The 6,406-nt window shown below is 22.7% G+C and overlaps 1 protein-coding gene across 2 annotated transcripts in view; it reads right to left on the bottom strand.

Annotated features, from left to right (window-relative positions):
- The window catches only part of LOC122503810 (protein sprint), a 324,848-nt gene extending 318,672 nt beyond the window's left edge, over positions 1-6,176 (bottom strand). Inside the window, exon 1 of one of the 2 annotated variants that reach the window (XM_043614518.1) lies at positions 5,984-6,176. The gene's annotated coding sequence lies outside the window, so the exon portion shown is untranslated. The remainder of the gene's footprint in view (positions 1-5,983) is intronic. The other variant, XM_043614520.1, reaches the window with a different exon arrangement.
- Positions 6,177-6,406: the final 230 nt, after the last annotated feature.

Genomic DNA, 6,406 nt, shown 5'->3' with positions numbered 1-6,406 from the left:
CTTCTTTTCAAAGGTTACAGAAAATTATTTTATGAAAAAATAATTATTTTCTCTGAAGAAATTTTTTCACAAACTTAACAAAATTATTTGAAAATTTTATTTTTACTGTATTAAAATTAAATGAAACTAAATTACATTGACTTATACAAAATTAAAGTGATTTAAATTAAATTGGATAATTTCTTTTTAATTTTTTAGATTAAAAAAAATGTTAAATTGTCTTTAGTGAGTAGAAATTATTTATATTGAAAATTATACTTGCATAACATGTACATTGCATTGAAAAGTAATTCTTTTTTTTAATGAAAAGTATGACTATAATATTTATATTATATATTTAATGTTAGACTAAGAGGAAATGGAGCGCAAGCGCCGCGCTGGAGTGGGGACAATGAGAGTGAGAGAGAAGTCTCCGTTTTTCTCTCTTTCTCTCATTATCCCCGCTTTCGCGCTTGCGCTCCGCTACTCCTCAGTCAAATACTTTACGTATCTTTACAATTTGCGATGTAAATTTAGTCTTTTTGAAGACAATTTTTTTTTAATTACTTTATTATTTTAATTTATTTAATTACTTTACTGTTTCAATAAATTTTTTTTGTTTTAATTTATTCATTTTATTAGTTTTCTACCGTTGCCAATAAATTTTCTCTGTTTTACGAAAGCTTCAGGGTAACTTTTTCTCACGATCTTTGTTCTATGGACTTTTGAAAATTGGCAAGAAAATAATAACTAAATATAATATTAATAATAAATTTAATTTAATGATTATATTTAATATAAAATCAAGTAAAAAATTAAATATAATGAATAAATAAAATAAATTTTTTACATATATGTGAAACGTAAATGAATATAAATAAAAATGAAAATAAAGTATAAATAAAAATAAAATTAATATTATTTTATTATATGGTTTAATAGTGTTTTGGGATTTTTCACTCACGAATGGAAGCTAGCAAGAATGTAGTATATTTATAAAGGTTCATGCCCTGTCTGTGTCTCTTTCAATCGATTTTAGGCGCATGGACCACTAGAGTCACGGACTTTGCCGAGCAGAATTATTAAGCCAAACAGAAATAAAAAGTATACTTTGATTTCTGAAATTCAATCTCAAGTTGAATAAGATGAAATATATTCAAGTCCAACTAGATTATATTTTTTTTATAATAAATTGAATAAAGTTACCCAAGAGCAACAATGTTTGCTCAACATTACAAAACTTGATGGAACATTACAAGGCAATATTGCGGAACCTAATGTTGAAGAATTTCTCCTCCGAGAATTCAGTTTTATAAAAATTTATTCATTAAGAATATAAAAATCATTGAAAGCATTCGATTTCTTCAAAAAAATAAAAATTACGCTCGTAAAATATTTTCAAGTTTTATAGCTGCAATATTTTTATACATTTTTTTGTCCTTATGTATTTATTTATAGCAGAAAAGTAATTCACTTTATTGAGACTATATATATATATATATTGAGGGGATGAAAACAAAGATTTACTGTATATTTGATTCAAGTATACTGTTTTAAAATTGCCATTTACTTTGACCACTTAGTTTTATTAGCGCAGTCACTTCTTAACGTTTTATTGCATTCTATACCATTTTAAGCGATTACATCTTTTTCAAAATTTTAATGTAAAATAACAAGTATATCAAATAGTGATATCGTGTTAACATTTTGAGGCAAGTCATTAAACTCAATTTAATGAATATACTTCATTTTGTGTAAAAAAAAAGAGAAAGGAAAAAATAATCTTTTAATGACGTTGCATCGCGAAAGATGATTCTTGATTTTTAATTACACATATCAAGGATAAAACGTTGAGTGATATTATACATATAAGAAGAATATTATACTTAGAAGAAAATTATTCTTCAGTCGTTGAAAGAAAAAAATAAAAATTTCTTTCTCTTTAGCGAATTTTCAATTTTTGATTTTATTTATAATTGTTAATTTTTATATTTTTATGTTCAACATTAAAATTTTTTAATTGTTCTACATTTTTTTTCATGAAACAAAATTGTTGTGATTATATTTTTATTTTCCTTATTTTCATTTTATTTTTTATTATTTCATTATATTAAATATTTCATTTATATTATTTTAATAATTATTTCTAAAAACTAAATATTTACACAGTTTGATTATAATTTCGCTGAAATTAATTTTGTTTTTTCATTTTTATTAAAAATGAAATTATTTATTTCATATAAAAATATTGCGTTACATTTAATTTAAGAGCAAAAAAAAATGTCTCTCTCTTGAAGTGACGGATATAATTTTTATTCTATACATATATATTCTCCACCCTCAACTGTCTGCCTTCTGAAAAAAAAGTCGTTGTTTCTTTTAGTATAAAATTATTGTTCTCTCGCGGCGTCCCTATGTTTTGTCTCGATTGTGACGGAAAAGTTTGAAAAACGAATATCTTTCATAGTCCCTTTGGAATTAACGTAAGAAGACTTGACTGTTTTATTCAGTTTGTAAACTCTTTCCTTTCAGAAACACAAGTTCCTTAAAATCAGATAATAATGTTCTTTCCAGTTTCGTGATACACAAAGTAATACTGAAAAATATAGATAAAGAATTTTGTTTGTTTAATAAAAATTTGCCATTTCTGAATTATGTTACTTTATTAAAATTAAATTAAACTGAAAGTAAATTTAACTGAACTAAATTAAACTAAATTAAAAAATGTATTTATTTGCATAACTCTACATTGTATTGAAAAATATTTTTTTTTTTTAATGAAAAGTATGACTATATTTATATTATATATTTAATGTTAGACAAAGAAGAAATAAAGCGCAAGCGCCGCGCAGGAGTGGGGACAATGAGAGTGACAGAGAAGTCTCCGTTTTTCTCCCTTACTCTCATTATCCCCACTCCCGCGCTTGCGCTCCGCAACTCCTCAGTCAAATGCTTTATTTATCTTTACAATTTGCGATGTAAATGTAGTCACTCTGAAGAGAAATTTATTTAATTAAATTATTATTTATTTGTTTACCATTCCTGAATGATAAAATGGTATTTGAATAGTTAAAATGAAATTGTAATAAAAATAAATTGAAAATTTACAAAGTAAATTAAATTATAAATAATCAAAAATATCATTAAATAAAATTATAAATTAGAATTCAATTTTGAATAATACAATATTAAAATATTATAATATTAATTAGGTATATTAATTTTATTATTATATTATTATTTATTAACTATTATTTAATTAACATAATTTCTCTTAATTGAAACATTTTCTAGTAAAAATTTTGTTTTGTCTTTGGCCTTTGAAAAATTTTCTTTCATTGCAATTTTTCACAAAATTGAAAAAATTAATAAGCAATTTAAGGAAACTGTGAACAAAATTGTGACGTTTAACTTAAAGTAGCGTGAGTTCATTCATCGCGCACCAAATATGTGAAATGTGCGTAGGTTCCTTTTTTCCCCGGCACCCACACACTGTGACATGAAAACAGGTTTTACAAATATATATATATATCCATATACATATACCTAAATTTCTATATATGTTCACTATATAAGAATTTTATAGTCCCTTCACTCTACTATGTTAATAGTGCGGATTTTTGCATTCAATTGGTGTGATTTTGAATTTTTTGGCATGTTTATGCCAAAATGTAAATGCCAAAATGTAATTAACAAATTCTATTTTTTAAATACATTGCATTTTTTTAATTAATTTTATTTCTGTAATATAATTAATTATTTATTATAATTATTGGTTATGTATTCTAAAATTATATTAAATATCTTCTTTCGTTTAAAGTGAATATTGGCTAGTATGTAAATGCCGATAATTAAAAAAAAGAGACGTGATCGAATTCAATAATGAGAAATTTTTTAACTATTCATTCATCGATATAAAAGAGGGAGCTGAATTTTTTATAAATACACAAGTTTCATATACACGCAGAATATTTATTTCTTTATAAGCAAATATTTCCAATCTTAAATGCAGGAATCATTTAAAGAATTTAATAAAAATTCAAGGTTTGGGAATTATTTTAATTTATTTCCTTTCAATGCATACGTATAATTTAGTTTCTATAAATAAATTTTTATCTTTTTTTTTATAAATAAAGAAATTTATTTATTTTGGTTCCGAACTAAATACAAATAGAATTAGAAATTAAATCAATTTTTATTATAATTATTATCAATTTTCTACTTAATTAAATATATGTAATATATCATTTTTACGATTCATTTTCAGGAAAGTTTACAAATTATTTACTAAGTTTTCAAAATGAATTAAATAACAATTCTTATAGGGTGCATTTTCTTTTTTAGGAAAAGTCATCAATTATTTACTTTCCATAAGAGAATTATAATTATTTTTTTATTATAATATATAATTATTTTACATCTTCATTGTTGAGGCTATTATATATAGTACCTATTGTTAAATTCACGCCGTCCTTAATGATAATTTCAATTCTTCTTCTGTTTACTATTCGTCAGTCAATGTGTAAACGAAGAATTCTTCTCATTTTTTTATTATAATGATAACGAATGGAAATATATTTAAAATATTCCATATATACTCAATAATATTTGATCAAGTATAACAGATAGTAAATGAGAATAAAAATAAAATTAATTTTTGTATATTAAATATTAATATATAACAACAATAAAGGGACAAAAAATATTTAAAATTTTTCTCTTACATATTTATGAGAATGTAAGAAGAAAATTATTGATAATTTTTAATTTATTACTCAGTGACTAACAATACTAACAAAAACAATAAAAAAAAAATAAATAAAAACATTGACAAACGTGATATAACATGAATATAGTAAGTTCAACAAAAAGCGAATGTAACAAATACAAAAATATTAATACTTATAGTATAATTACTATTATTACTATAAATATGAAAATAATAATAATAATTATTATTATTATACTCATTATTCTTATGTTATAATATTAATAATTTATTACTCGGTGGTATAAATTAAATAGCTTAATTATTATTATTATTTTATTAAATTTAATGATTTTTCCCGCCTATATTATTATTATTTTTATTGTTATTATTATTATTTCAGATTTAATTTATGGGGAACCTGTCGTTAAAAAAAATTTTTTCCAAAATATGATTGAAATAGTTTTGAGAAAGGTATTCATTCAATAAGGATACTTAAACGCACTTCGATAACAAAGGCTTTTCATATATAAGATTTCGAGGAACTTGCACCATACGAGAGTGACTCAATTCCACGAATTCCATCTGACGTTGAATGTATTTTAATTCAAACACGATCCTGCACTTTACCATGCTTGTTGCAGTTTAAACTCCGACCATGACATTTTCTTTACTCGCGGATTTACAACTTGCATTGCGTACACATAATTATTTTATAAATAAAATACACGAAATGCACTTTTCTCCTTTTTCCCCTTCAACTTTTAAATTTACCGCAATTTTTTCGCTTTTAATTTTTTTATATAGTTAAATGATGAAAAAAAGGGTAAAACATTTCTTTATCACTATTATTTATTAACATAAGTTTAATAAAAATTCTATATAATATAATATAATATAATATAATATAATATAATATAATATAATATAATATAATATAATATAATATAATATAATATAATATAATATAATATAATATAATACACATGTAAAGTTTACATTTAATTATAACAATATATATGTGACAATTAAATAACTTTAACTTTTAATTATTTAATTTCAATTTTATTATTATTAATTGTTTAATTATCGAATTTTTTAAAAACACATAATTAAAATTAAATAAAAGCACTTAAAATCTCGTTTGGCCTAATGGTATAATATTTTTATTTTAGCCATATTAGGCGAAGCAGTATTTTAAGATCTTTTATTTAGTTATTAATTTTTGAAGTATACTTCCCTTGTTTTTATTTAAAAAAGGAAATAAAGAAATGTTGAAACAAAAGAATGTCTTACCTTGAGAGTGATTTATAATTTTGTTTTATAAACTACTTTCCCGCACTTTCAATTGAACTCAAACTGGCAAAATCACTAAAAATTCACTAAAATATTTTGCAAAAGAAAAATAATTATGAGAGAAATTTTCAAAAAATGAAAAAAAACATGATTCATCACCTGTTGCGCGTGAAATACACCACGAGATCGCGAGGGAAACTGAAAACATATCATGCATATCACTAAGGCACTGGCGACATCTCTTTCCTCGAACTATTTGATACTTTCTAGAAATTTGTCGGTAATATTTTTAATTTATTAAATTTACTTTTATTAGAATTGAAAATTTAATTTGTTTGAGTTTTTTAAATTTAAATTTAAAATATTACTTTGTTAAAGTGAAAGTTTTTTTGTTTTTCATTTGAAGGTAATTTATCAACTGTT

Source organism: Leptopilina heterotoma, unplaced genomic scaffold (genome assembly GCF_015476425.1).
Source record: "Leptopilina heterotoma isolate Lh14 unplaced genomic scaffold, ASM1547642v1 Lhet_27, whole genome shotgun sequence".
Lineage (NCBI taxonomy): Eukaryota > Metazoa > Arthropoda > Insecta > Hymenoptera > Figitidae > Leptopilina > Leptopilina heterotoma.
Note: the sequence above shows the minus strand (reverse complement) of the source record. Positions and strands in the feature narration are given on the sequence as shown.